The sequence below is a fragment of the Carassius gibelio genome, chromosome B3 (genome assembly GCF_023724105.1).
Source record: "Carassius gibelio isolate Cgi1373 ecotype wild population from Czech Republic chromosome B3, carGib1.2-hapl.c, whole genome shotgun sequence".
NCBI lineage: Eukaryota > Metazoa > Chordata > Actinopteri > Cypriniformes > Cyprinidae > Carassius > Carassius gibelio.
Window position 1 is genome coordinate 38,432,892 of NC_068398.1, and position 14,588 is coordinate 38,447,479.

Here is a 14,588-nt window from a genome sequence, read left to right on the forward strand (position 1 = left end):
CCCGTATAGCAGAGCACTGAGAGCACAACAGACTTCAGTGATCAGAGCGAGAGCGTCGCGAAATGTCACAAAAGGAGTGTATTTTTGGTTGCCAGGGCAAGACAACCCTGCACAGATTACCAAAAGAGAAACAGCATTAAGGGACCAGTGGATGGAGTTTATTTTTACAGAGCATCAACGGAGTTGTGCAAGAGTTTGTTCCCTGCATTTCGAAGATTTCGTTTTACAAACAAGGCCCAGTTTGACGACGGATTTGCGTATCGTTTATTTCTTAAGGATGATGCAATCCCAACGAAAAAGCGTCACGATCGTGTGTTGGAACCGCAGGCGGTGAGTAAAACTGCTTCAAATATCTCTGCCTCCTTGTTAGTGCGTCCGCCTCCCATGCCGGAGACCCGGGTTCGAGCCCCGCTCGGAGCGAGTCGTTGCTGCTGCTGCTCTCGTTCAGTTTCAGCCTCGGGATCGGATTCTGGATCATAAATAAACGGCTGAATCTGACTGTAAGCCATGGTTTGTTTTGGATGATGGTTTTTTCCTCAAGGTAATGTCACAGCTTCCAAACGCTCTCAACGCAAAAGCCTACTGGCGCTCGTGATTCTTTAGCTCCGCCCACACGTCACGCCTCCAGTCGGTCGTGTTTTTCCGGGAAAAATCGGTACAGACTATCTTTCTCTTATGAATATAATAAAACTAAAGACTTTTGGGAGTTATGAAGGTACTCAAGATTAACAGGATATTGAAAGAAAACGAGCATTTCACCCCCCCTTTAAGTGGAGTAATGACGGTTCATAATCTTAAAGGGACAGTTGCATACATATATAAAAAAAAATTGTTGATTGTATAAAGCGATTATGAATCTTCAGAAGAGTGGAATTTAGCCACTCATATTGTATCCGTTACTTCTACAATCTCTGTATGGCAGTGTTAATTTCGTTGACGAAGACTATGACGAAAAATATTCGTCAACTAACCTTTTTAAAGGACGAAAACTAAATAAAAACTAAATAAAAAGTCAGATATGATGACGAAAAACGTGACGAAATATAACTGACACTTTAGTCAACGAATAAAAATGAGACAAAAATATATGGGAGGGACGAATGGAGAAGAGATCCAATCTTTGAGGGTAGGTCTATGCAGAAGCAGCCGAGCCATTTTAAAAAGCCGCGGCAAATGCAAGCGCAACAGCTAAACAAAGCAGCAGTTACACAGAAAAGAGAACAAAGATGAGTTTGCAGAAATTCGCACAGTTTCGAGGACGTTTTCATAACAGTTTAGTTGTTTACACAGGGAACTACACTGCGACCTTTTGAAATGCCATTGCGACCCAAATTTTTATGGGTTCGTAAATGTATCACTGATTATTTTTGTACCTACTTATGTGTAATGCTATATGTTTTAATATGAGCATTTATTAAAACAGAAATGTGTATTTTAAGAATACGTTTTATAACGTGCTCCGAGCATTCAACACATCAAGTTGGCTTCAGCCCCGCGATGCGGGAAAGTTGAACTGAGCAGCTGGTGACTCGGGCAACAGTGAACCGAGATCTCCTTCAGGACGTTTGCGTCCTTCTGCACCTGAACGAACAAATACAAATCGCATTTTAAATAAACATAAGAAAAAACGCGAAAAGTGAAAGAGCTCAATTCAGCAGCGCGGTGTTCTGGTGTTCAGGGAGCAAGCAGAGACGCGTCTCAAAGTCTTCTTGCTTTTGTACCGACAACAAATACATACTAAATATGTCAAAATACCCGTCTTGGAAAGTGTGTTCGAAAAAGTCTGTAGTTATGTCTTCAGTGAAAGTAAAGAGTTGGAAAGAAATCGGATGCGTATCTTTATAATGGATGCATTTGTCTCTTAAAGTGACCGCGCCTAATTTACCAGCTCTGCTGTCAGTGTCTTTAATGTATGAAAATGAAAGTAAATCACTCAATGCTCTTGATTGAATTACTTTGTAGTTTTAACAAGAATTTATCCAAAGTCAATCCAAAAATCAGATAGAATAGATTATATTGTTTTACTAGTGTCTAAAAAATACAAAAAAAAATATATATATATATTAGGGACCTGAGCATGTTTTGCTTAAGTGTTTCTTTCTTTAATTGCTAATGCAACCTTTTCACACCACAGACTGAACCAAATTAAGCATTGCATCCGACATTATCAAGATAAATTTGTTGTTCTGACACAGTTTAACCCTGAGTTATTGTCATATTTTATTACCAATTTCTAAACTACAGCAAATAAACTGTGATATTGTAAGAAACGTTGAAGGTGTCTGAATACTTTTTGTTTTGATTGTGTATTTTATTTTACAGTGAAGACTATGCAGTGCTATTTTAAATGAACAAAAACAAACTTAAAAAAATGTAAACTTTGTGTAAATAGCACAAATAAAGAAATAGAATGAACATACAATACAAATATAATATAGGTGGTTGTCTATTTCAATAATACTGTACTTCATCTTGAAAGAATGTCATATGCATTGCATATCATTCAGGACGAATGCATATCTTTTTCAGAGAGCATGTATATTTTTCATTGAGAGCAGGCCTTATGTTTATTTTATAAATACCATTCCATAACAGACTGATGGAAACATTTAGTCAAGTCAACTAAGTTGACTTTGTTCTACTAAAAAAACTAGACTAAGACTAAAAGACTTAAGACTAGACTAAGACTAAAACTCTTATGATATTTAGTCGACTAAAACTAGACTAAGACTAAAACATTTCAGATGACTAAAATGTGACTAAAACTAAATGGTGTGTTATTCAAAAGACTAAGACTAAATCCGAATTTGCTGTCAAAATTAACACTGCTGTATGGACTATGGAAATGTAGGAACAGAAATCCCTGAGTTCATCTAAAAAGTTTTGGGGTTTAGAATGACATGATCTATGATTTAAATTTCCAGTTAATTGCATCAAATGTTGATCTACATTTATCTTTCCAGCTAGCCAAATACAACTAATTATTTACCTTGGGGAGACTCTCACACCAGGTCTGTTGTTGGTCTTCCATGTCCCTTTGTTCCTGATTGACACATGCTGTTGACAGTTGGGGGATCATTAGTGGCATTCCATATGTCATACACCTTTAATCTTACTTCATACTGGGTCATTTTGTGTCAGATCATCCACAATTCAGAAACTTTCCTGAATCAAATTTGATATTTTCAAATTTTTTTTTTCTTAAACCAAAATATTGAATGTCACAAGATTGTTGAAGTCAACAGATTTTACTAATATAGCTACCAATCTTTATGTAAAAAATAAAATAACAATGCTGCCATCTTTCTAATTCCATTGTTATTTGGTTGTTAAATCTTCATGTTGACCCCCCCCCCCCACTCTCTTTTATTTATGGCATTCATTTTTTTAATTACTATTGTTTTTTTATTATTATCATCATTATTATTTTCCATTTACCTTTTTTGTTAAGTTTTGGAATGGCTGGAGGTTTTGGTGCAGGTGGAACACTTGCTTTGTTTGCAGCTTTTCTTTTTTTAATGGGTGGTTGTTCTGCTACCTTGTCATAGATATGATCTGTACTTGTTTTCTTTCTAGGAAAACAAAGATAAAAAGAACAACTGCACACATTCATTGCCTCTTTGTGTGATGTAGCAAATACTCATAGAAATGTGCTCAATAACTTTTCTGCTGTATTTCTCCTTAAAGGGTTAGTTCACCCAAAAAAATTTAATTATGTCTTTAATTACTCACCCTCATGTTGTTCCAAACCTGTAAGACCTTTGTTCATCTTCAGAACACAAGTTAAGATATTTTTGATGAAATCCGAGAGCAGTCTGATCCTGCATAGACAGCTTTGCAACTACTACCTCAAGGCCCAGAAAAAAATAAGGACTATAGTGCTTCAACCTTAATTATGAAGTGAGGATAATACTTTTTCAGCAGTAATTTTTTTTCTGTGTCAGTCTCTGACATGCATTCATGAGAGGTGCTGATGCAGGAGCCAGCATTTTGACAAAAAAAAAAAAAGCACTGTTTTAACAATGACTTTAATACCTTCCTGAGATGGTAGTGGCATTGATGTCTATGGGGTATTTTATCAATAATATCTTAATTTGTGTTCCAAAGATGAACGGAGGTCTTGATGTTTTGGAATGACATGAGGGTGAGACATTTTTGGGTGAACGCTCCCTTTAAGGCCTCCCTTAAAACATTTATACTACTGGGGTGTTGAATGCTTGAATCTGATTGGCTGACGAACATTGTGAGGTGTGTAATTATTGTCTGTGAAACGCACGGCGAACGTAGTTCCAGGCAGCTCTCTCCTGTAACAAATTACAGGACTAACAAAAACCAATCAGCTAATCAGATTCAAGCATTCAACGGCCTCGTAGTATTAAACAGATGACACATGAAGGCAAATGATGCCATTTTCATTTGTTAAATCATTTCTTTTGTCTTTTTGCGAGGACCTACCTGGGAATCCTTTTTCCAGCAATTTCAGGTTCTGAGTTTATGTCAGAAGTATAGCTGGCCTTCTTCCAATTGTTGGCTACATTCTGAAATGATGCTGAAAACAAGAAATGCAGGTACGGCTTCATTTTTGTTTATTAAAGCTATATGAGATCATGTTTTACAGTGTATATAAATTATGTGCAAAGATTCTGAAAAATGAAAAACAGGTAATTAGTGGTCGACCGATATTTGTTTGACTGCCGATATCTCAAGATATCAGGATGGCCGATATAAAGTGTGTGTGTATATATATATTGTATATATGTGTGTGTGTATATATATATATATATATATGTATGTGTGTATATATATATGTATTAGTGGTGGGCCGTTATCGGCGTTAACGTGCTGCGTTAACGCAAGACTCTTATCAGGCGATAAAAAAAATATCGCCGTTAATCTATTCTCAAAGTTGGGTTGGGAGCTGGGTCTATACTAAGCAAGCTATGATGACTTTCACCTTGATATTTTATATAACCTACTGAGGCCAGCCTAAAAAGATGCTCAGGACAGTTGACGGGCCATTGCTGCGCATCGTCACGAAAGCTAATCTTTTTCACGTTTTTAACCCTTACCGCTTGTCGATTTAAACATTAAAGCATCCAAACACAAGACGCAGAAAAGCTGAACAGAGTAGCTGGTTACTCGCGCGCTGTGTTCGGTGACGCAGAAAAAGAGAGAGTGAGAGCCGCGTATCATGGACAACGACACTGAACCGAGCTCTCTTCTGCGAAGAGAAAGGCGTCTCAAAACACTTGAACATCGAATTTGCTTATTTTTGCTCTAGTGCCGACAAATACATACAAAATATGTCAAAATATCCACCTTGGAAATTATACTCGAAAAAACTGTCAGTTATTTCTTAAGTGAAAGCAAACAGTTGAGGAAAAAAATGGGATGTGTATTATATTGGATGCATTCCTCATCTCTTAAAGTGACCGTGCCTAATTTAGCGACTGGCTGCTGTAATGTTAATCCAAGAAAATGAAAATGAAAATCACTCACTGCTCTTGACTGAATTAGTTTGTAGTTTTAACAGTCAAACCAAAAATTATTCAGACACCAGATATAATTTTTGATATATATAGCAAAACCGTAATAATGTGAGAAATGTTGAAGGCGTCTGAATAAATGTAGGTTTGATTGCACCACCTAGCTTGATAAACCCCTTCTCAAAGACTTAATGTGACGAAGAGGCTGAGACTGTCGGATCCATCTGCAGTATTTTATTAACACAGGTAAGGGCAATCCAAGAATCGTAACTTAAACAGGCGTGGGTCAAAGGGCAGGCAGCTTAGGTTCACAATCGAGATCAGATTCCAAGTCAAAATCACAAAAACAAACACGAGATACAATCTAGAGGCAGAGTAGGGTAAATCAAGACTTCACAAATGAACTAACAGCAGAGCAGTCCAGATAAAGGGGAGCTAAGGATACACAGGTGAATATAATGCAAAGCTAAGGAGATTAATCAGGAGATAATGAGCAGGTGAGTAATAGGCAGTCCTAATACGCAGGAGAGAGGGATCTGGTGAAACCAGTAGGAGGCGTTGTCGAGCGTTCCGTGACAGAGCCCCCCCCCTGCGAGCGGCTCCGGAAGCGAGGACCTGGCTGACGGCGGGGTCTACCACGGGGTCTAGGAGCAGGTCGATCTGGATGGTCTCGGTGAAAAGCCGCAGTTAATGTGGGATCCAGGATGTCCTGAGACCTGACCCAGGAACGCTCCTCGGGACCGTACCCCTCCCAGTCGATAAAGTACTGCAACACCCCACCGTGACGTCTGGAGTCCAGGATCTCTCGCACCCGGAAAGCCTCCGCGCCATCCACCTCAATGGGGGGAGTCTGCACAGGAGCGACCTCCTCCCGGTTCCTCTCTCTCCTGGGGGCGACAGCGGGTCTGAAAAGGGACACATGAAATGTGGGTGAGATCTTGTAGTGAGCAGGAAGAGCCAAACGAAAAGAAACTGGTGTTATCTGACGTAGAATCTTAAATGGCCCGACGAAACGAGGAGATAGTTTCCTGCTTGGGAGCTTGAGACGGAGATCTCGGGCAGAGAGCCACACCCACTGGCCGGGTCGGTAACTGGGACCCCCACGCCTCCTCCGATCTGCCTGATGCTGGTAACGGCGAATGGCGCGCTGCAAGTGAACATGAGCAGCGTCCCAGGTGGCCTCGCTGCGTCGGAGCCATGCATCTACTGCTGGGAGGTCGGAGGGCTCCCCGGCCCACGGGAAGAGGGGAGGTTGGAAACCTAAGACACATTGAAAAGGCGTTAGACCAGTGGCAGGTTTTAACAGGGAATTCTGGGCATACTCCGCCCAGGCCAGGAAGCGACTCCAGTCCTGCTGATTCTGGTGGCAGTAAGTTCTTAGAAATCGAATCAAATCCTGGTTTAGACGTTCAACCTGCCCATTGGCCTGGGGATGGTAACCAGAAGTTACACTGACATTGATATTGAGCTTGGAACACAATTCTCTCCAGACACGGGAGGTAAACTGAGGCCCGCGGTCAGTGACAATGTCTTCGGGCAGACCAAAGAGACGGAACACATGGTTGAGAAGAGCCTCGGCTGTCTGTAAGGCTGTGGGCAGGCCAGTCAGGGGTATAAAACGGCAGGACTTAGAGAAGCGGTCCGTAACAAAATCCACTGCGATGTGCGACCAGGGGCGCTGTGGTACTGGCAGAGGTTGTAATAATCCAGCGGGTTTGAGATGGGAGGATTTTACAGTGTTACAAACGGAGCATTGATGAATACATTTTATGATATCAGACTGGAGTGAATCCCACCAAAAGCAATTGGAAACCAACTGTGTGGTGGCCGCGATACCAGGATGACCAGCGCTAGGGGTGCAGTGAACCCACTGAAGCACACGGTGGCGGAGCCGAGACGGAACGAAGAGGCGGTCGGCGGGACATTCTGGCGGAGCGGGATGATTACGTAGAGACGCCGTGATCTCAGAGATTATGTCCCACTGGACAGGTGCCACGATTAGTGCAGGGGAAATCATGGGCTCAGGTTCAGATTCTTCACTGGGACTATCAAACTGTCGGGACAGGGCATCTGCTTTGCCGTTCTGGGAGCCCGGCCTGTAGGTAATCTTAAAATTGAATCTGGAAAAGAACAGAGAGCAGCGAGCCTGGCGAGCATTCAAACGCTTAGCTGACCTGATGTACTCCAGATTCCTGTGATCAGTGAGCACTGTAAAAGGCTGACGAGCTCCCTCCAGCCAGTGCCTCCACTCCTCAAAGGCGTTCTTCATTGCCAGGAGTTCGCGATCACCCACGTCATAATTGCGTTCTGCAGAGTTGAGTTTGCGGGAATAAAAGGCGCACGGGAACATTTTCGCAGGGTTACCATACCGCTGAGACAGCACAGCCCCCACTCCTGTGTTAGATGCATCCACTTCAATTATAAACTCCCTTTCAGGATTCCGGGTGATGGAGAATAGGAGCAGAAGTGAATCTTTCCTTGAGCTGAGCAAAGGCCGCAGCGCTCTCCGTTGTCCACTTAAAATATTTACCCCCTCCTCGAAGCAGAGATGTGAGGGGAGATGCAATTACACTGAAGTTGCAGATGAATCTGCGGTAAAAGTTGGCGAAGCCCAAAAAGCGTTGCAGCTCCTTAACAGAGGAAGGTTGGGGCCACTTCACCACGGCTCTGACCTTGCTGTCATCCATCAAAACTTCGTCCGCACTGATAATATAGCCCAGAAAGGAGATACGTGTCTGGTGGAACTCGCACTTGGAGAGCTTGGCATAGAGCTGGTTATCAATCAGGCGCTTGAGGACCGCACGAACATCTTGGACATGCTCCTCAAGGGAATCAGAATAAATCAAAATGTCATCAATGTAGACGATAACTCTCTGATGTAACATGTCCCGGAAAATTTCATTTACAAAGGCTTGAAAAACTGAAGGACTGTTAGACAGGCCGAACGGCATTACCCGATATTCGTAGTGTCCGGATGTAGTAGAAAATGCAGTCTTCCATTCGTCACCACTCCGTATGCGAATCAGGTTGTATGCGTTCCTTAAATCCAGCTTGGTAAAGTAGCGGGCAGTACGAAGCATCTCTAGGGCTGCTGGGACTAGCGGGAGAGGATAGCGGTACTTCACTGTTACTGCATTTAGGCCACGATAGTCGATGCACGGCCGAAGACCCCCTTCCTTCTTCTTAACGAAAAAAGAATCCGGCTGAAGCCGTAGATGTAGAGGTAGTGATGAAACCTTTAGCCAGCTGTTCTTCAATGTACGCCCTCATGGCTTCTGTTTCAGGTTGTGACAGCGGATAAACTCTTCCCCGTGGAGGTACAGCCCCAGGCAAAAGCTCAATGGCACAGTCGCCGGCACGGTGAGCCGGAAGATGAGAGGCCTCGGTTTCGCTGAAAGCCAGAGCTAGATCGTGGTATTCATAAGGAATCCTCTGAAAATCCACTCCCTTGAGGGAAGGAAGCGCTGTGGAGTTCAGAACCTTGGACATACAGTTGATCTGACAGAATGCGGACCACCGGGATATTCTCCCTTCTGACCAGGAAATTTGGGGGTTGTGTCTCTCTAGCCATGGCAGCCCCAAGATTATAGGATGCCCAAGTGAGTGAATAGTGAAGAACTGGATAGTTTCAGAATGCTGTGTCCCGAAGCTGAGCGTGAGGGGTTGCGTGGTGTAATGCACCCCTCCAGTCCCCAGGGGGCGTCCATCCAGTGCTTCCACGGTCACACCAGACTCACATGCGAGGAGAGAAACATGATGAGTTCTGGCAAATGCAAGGTCGATAAAATTTCCAGCAGCTCCAGAGTCAATCAAGGCCTTTACGTTTAAAGTTTGTCCGTTAAACTTCAAAGAACTATCCACAGAGAATAATTTAGAAGAGTGATTAGAACTCACCGCAGCAGAATTCCTGAGTGTTGGATTAACTGGACAGGTAGCTCTCAGATGTCCTGCCTCTCCGCAGTACATGCAAAGATGATTACGGAGTCTCCTCTCCCGCTCCGCCGTAGAGAGGCGCGTGTAACCAATCTGCATGGGCTCCGACTCCGTGCTGGGGGAAGCGCACTCAAAGAAACTGGACCTGAGAGGTGTGCGTCGGGAGCGAATCAAGTTGTCAAGGCGGATGGCGAGCTCCATGATTTGATTCAAGGATTTACCATCGTCGCGGCATGCCAGCTCTCCCTGGAGGTCCGAGTTGAGTCCCTTGCGGTACAGGAGCCTAAGAGGTTCCTCCTCCCATCCAGCTTGAGCTGCGAGGGTCCGAAAAGAGAGTGTGTAGTCCGCTGCGGTGGAATTACCCTGACGTAACATGAGCAGTAGTTCTCCTGGGTCCTTTCCTCCCACTGAATGTTCAAACACCTCTCTAAATTGGGTTAAGAACTCATCATAAGAGGGGAAAGATAGCTGACCTCCATACCAGAGTGCAGTAGCCCATTCCAGAGCTCGGCCGGTGAGTAGTGAGCATATGAAGGAAACGCGGCTCTCATCAGTGGAGTAGGACTGTGTCTGCTGGTTAAAATACAAACTGCACTGCAACAAAAATCCCTTACAGGCAGAAGGTGAGCCATCAAATTTGTCAGGAAGGGATAATTTAGGCTGGTTTGTATTGTTACTCACGGCAAGTGTAACGGGAGCGGATGCAGCGGTACTCGGAGCTTGATTCTCAGCCGTGCTCGGCGAGGATAGGGCTCGGACAGATCTCACAAGCTCCTCGGTAAGAGCTGTTAATTTGACCAGCTGCTGCTGATGGGCGGCCAGCACATTAGCTTGAGAGGATACCTCAGAGGCCAGTCGATGGAAATCTGCTGGATCCTGTTTCGGTGAAGTCTTCTGTGACGAAGAGGCTGAGACTGTCGGATCCATCTGCAGTATTTTATTAACACAGGTAAGGGCAATCCAAGAATCGTAACTTAAACAGGCGTGGGTCAAAGGGCAGGCAGCTTAGGTTCACAATCGAGATCAGATTCCAAGTCAAAATCACAAGAACAAACACGAGATACAATCTAGAGGCAGAGTAGGGTAAATCAAGACTTCACAAATGAACTAACAGCAGAGCAGTCCAGATAAAGGGGAGCTAAGGATACACAGGTGAATATAATGCAAAGCTAAGGAGATTAATCAGGAGATAATGAGCAGGTGAGTAATAGGCAGTCCTAATACGCAGGAGAGAGGGATCTGGTGAAACCAGGAGGAGGCGTTGTCGAGCGTTCCGTGACACTTAATGTTTGTCAATTTTATTTGGGTAACACACATATTCTGAATGCCTTCGGCAGAATTTGAATGAGCCATTTTAATCTAGATTCATCTAGATTAATTTCAAGATCACAGTGAGATTAATCTAGATTAAAAAAATGAATCTATGCCCACCACTAATATGTATATATATATAAATATGTGTGTGTGTGTGTGTGTTTATATGTATGTGTACGTGTGAATTTTTATTTTAATTATATATATATATATATATATATATATATATATTTTTTTTTTTTTTTTTTTTTTTTTTTTTAATGTTTGAGAAACTTGAAATGATTTGAAAATGAATTGTATTCAAAATAAAAGTGTAAAATAAATATACTTTAGATGATAACTTCCTGATTCTGTAATTCTATTTCAGTATTTTTCTCAAATAAAGAAATTATTAAAAATATAGAAACAAAGAAAGTAAACATTGGTAATCTGGAAAGTTTGTGGAGATGGTCCTCACTGCAGAACACAAGATCCTGATAATGTCCGGGTTTCAGACACACTGTCTCTGTTTAAATCTAGATTAAAAACGCACCTCTTTGGCCAAGCATTCAAATAATGCATCTTATAATTTTGGACTGCATTTATATCGGAGCAAATGCGTATTATTATTTTTTAGCTTGGGATAAACTAATTAATTTTACTTGGCTGGAACAGCAGCTATGCTAATGATGTCTCTGTTTCTGCTGGGATCTTCATCCCGTGGTAACTAGGATTTACACAAGCTCCAGTCTGGATCCAGAACACCTGAGAAGAGATGATGCTGACCCTCAGAGGACTGCAGATGATGCTAACCCAGAGACAACATACAGAACTTCCACATTTTGGTATAAGTTTGATTGCATAATTGCTGTTTGTTTATGTCTTCTATTGATTTTTCCGATTTTTCTACCGTATGCACATAAACTGACAGTCATCACTGAAAAGCTACTACTAAATATTTTAGAAACTTAATTTTCTGTAAAGTTGCTTTGCAATGATTTGAATCGTAAAAAGCGTTGTACAAATAAACTTGAATTGAATTGTGCTCTGGTGCTCTCATTCTCAGTGCCATCAAAATAAAAGTCCCGCCTCGAACACATCAGCCAAGCAGAATAACTTATCAGCTGATGCCGATATTTGAAAAATTGGCCTTGGTGATATATCGGTCGATCACTACAGGTAATCTGGGGAAAATCATTGTTTAATTTACAGCATCATTTACTCTTACCAGACTCGTGCAGGATTCTTGCTCTATGTCTGGTCCACCCTTTTTCTGGCTGTGGTGCCTCCATTGTCCTAACACTCTTCAGCAACCTGTCAAGATCTTTATATGGTGGCCACCAGGACTTGGCAGCTGGTCCAGTCGTCCCTTCTCCCTCAAACTCCACGATTAGGTACATTTTTTTTTTTTTTTGCAAGCCTGAAACTCGTATTTTTTATTAACTCTTAAATGAAACTTAATTTTGAACATTTTATTTGAAAAGCATGAACTATGAAACAAAAAGTGCTGATAAAGAATTACTCCGTATGTAGAAGAGGAATTGAAACGAATTGATTGTGATAGGGGACAAGAAAAATTTTACTCTCTATTTCCTCAAACTTGCAGAATCAATCAATCAATCAATCACTTATTTATATAGTGCTTTAAACAAAATACATTGCGTCAAAGCACTGAACAACATTCATTAGGAAAACAGTGTCTCAATAATGCAAAATGATAGTTAAAGGCAGTTCATCATTGAATGCAGTGATGTCATCTCTGTTCAGTTTAAATAGTGTCTGTGCATTTATTTGCAATCAATTCAATGATATCGCTGTAGTAGAAGTGACCCCAACTAAGCAAGCCAGAGGCGACAGCGGCAAGGAACCGAAACTCCATCGGTGACAGAATGGAGAAAAAAACCTTGGGAGAAACCAGGCTCAGTTGGGGGGCCAGTTCTCTCCTCTGACCAGACGAAACCAGTAGTTCAATTCCAGGCTGCAGCAAAGTCAGATTGTGCAGAAGAATCATCTGTTTCCTGTGGTCTTGTCCTGGTGGTCCTCTGAGACAAGGTCTTTACAGGGGATCTGTAGTTGTCCTGGTCTCCACTGTCTTTCAGGGCAGTAGAGGTCCTTTCTAGGTGCTGATCCACCATCTGGTCTGGATACGTACTGGATCCGGGGGACTGCAGTGACCCTCTGATCTGGATACAGACTGGATCTGGTGGCCACGGTGACCTCGGAACAAGAGAGAAACAGACAAATATTAGCGTAGATGCCATTCTTCTAATGATGTAGAAAGTACGGTGTTATGTGAAGTGTTTCCGGTTCCGGTTTACCTAATTAATGCAGCCTAAAAATCCTTTAATGGATTTGGATATTAAAAGCATATTAGTATGTTATGTGTATGCCAGGTTAAAGAGATGGGTCTTTAATCTAGATTTAAACTGCAAGAGTGTGTCTGCCTCCCGAACAATGTTAGGTAGGTTATTCCAGAGTTTAGGCGCCAAATAGGAAAAGGATCTGCTGCCCGCAGTTGATTTTGATATTCTAGGTATTATCAAATTGCCTGAGTTTTGAGAACATAGCGGACATAGAGGAGTATAATATAAAAGGAGCTCATTCAAATACTGAGGTGCTAAACCATTCAGGGCTTTATAAGTAATAAGCAATATTTTAAAATCTATACGATGTTTGATAGGGAGCCAGTGCAGTGTGGACAGGACCGGGCTAATATGGTCATACTTCCTGGTTCTAGTAAGAACTCTTGCTGCTGCATTTTGGACTAGCTGTAGTTTGTTTACCAAGCGTGCAGAACAACCACCCAATAAAGCATTACAATAATCTAATCTTGAAGTCATAAATGCATGGATTAACATTTCTGCATTTGACATTGAGAGCAAAGGCCGTAATTTAGATATATTTTTGAGATGGAAAAATGCAATTTTACAAATGCTAGAAACGTGGCTTTCTAAGGAAAGATTGCGATCAAATAGCACACCTAGGTTCCTAACTGATGACGAAGAATTGACAGAGCAACCATCAAGTCTTAGACAGTGTTCTAGGTTATTACAAGCAGAGTTTTTAGGCCCTATAATTAACACCTCTGTTTTTTCTGAATTTAGCAGTAAGAAATTAATCGTCATCCAATTTGTTATATCGACTATGCATTCCATTAGTTTTTCAAATTGGTGTGTTTCACCGGGCTGCGAGGAAATATAGAGCTGAGTATCATCAGCATAACAGTGAAAGCTAACACCATGTTTCCTGATGATATCTTCCAAGGGTAACATATAAAGCGTGAAGAGTAGCGGCCCTAGTACTGAGCCTTGAGGTACTCCATACTGCACTTGTGATCGATATGATACATCTTCATTCACTGCTACGAACTGATGGCGGTCATATAAGTACGATTTAAACCATGCTAATGCACTTCCACTGATGCCAACAAAGTGGCAAAAGAATGTTGTGGTCAATTGTGTCAAATGCAGCACTAAGATCCAATAAAACTAATAGAGAGATACACCCACGATCAGATGATAAGAGCAGATCATTTGTAACTCTAAGGAGAGCAGTCTCAGTACTATGATACGGTCTAAATCCTGACTGGAAATCCTCACATATACCATTTTTCTCTAAGAAGGAATATAATTGTGAGGATACCACCTTTTCTAGTAATCAACCTTTTTTCAGATATCAACTGTTGTTGAGAGGTCATCCACTAAATGAATGCCAAGTGTAGAGGATGGCAGTGGATAGTCAAAAAAGGATTCCTGGTGGTTGAAGGTATTGTAAGCAACATAAATTTCATCCCTTAATGAAATTATGTTTTGCAGCTTAGCAACTTTGCCGCCAATGCAAACGTGACTGTTTGCCTTATCCAATTTCAGAGTGTGT

General features: G+C 41.9%; 1 protein-coding gene across 3 annotated transcripts in view; it reads left to right on the top strand.

Annotated features, from left to right (window-relative positions):
* The window catches only part of LOC127953355 (zinc finger protein 501-like), a 364,750-nt gene that overhangs the window by 66,840 nt on the left and 283,322 nt on the right, over nucleotides 1–14,588 (top strand). The window lies entirely within an intron of this gene.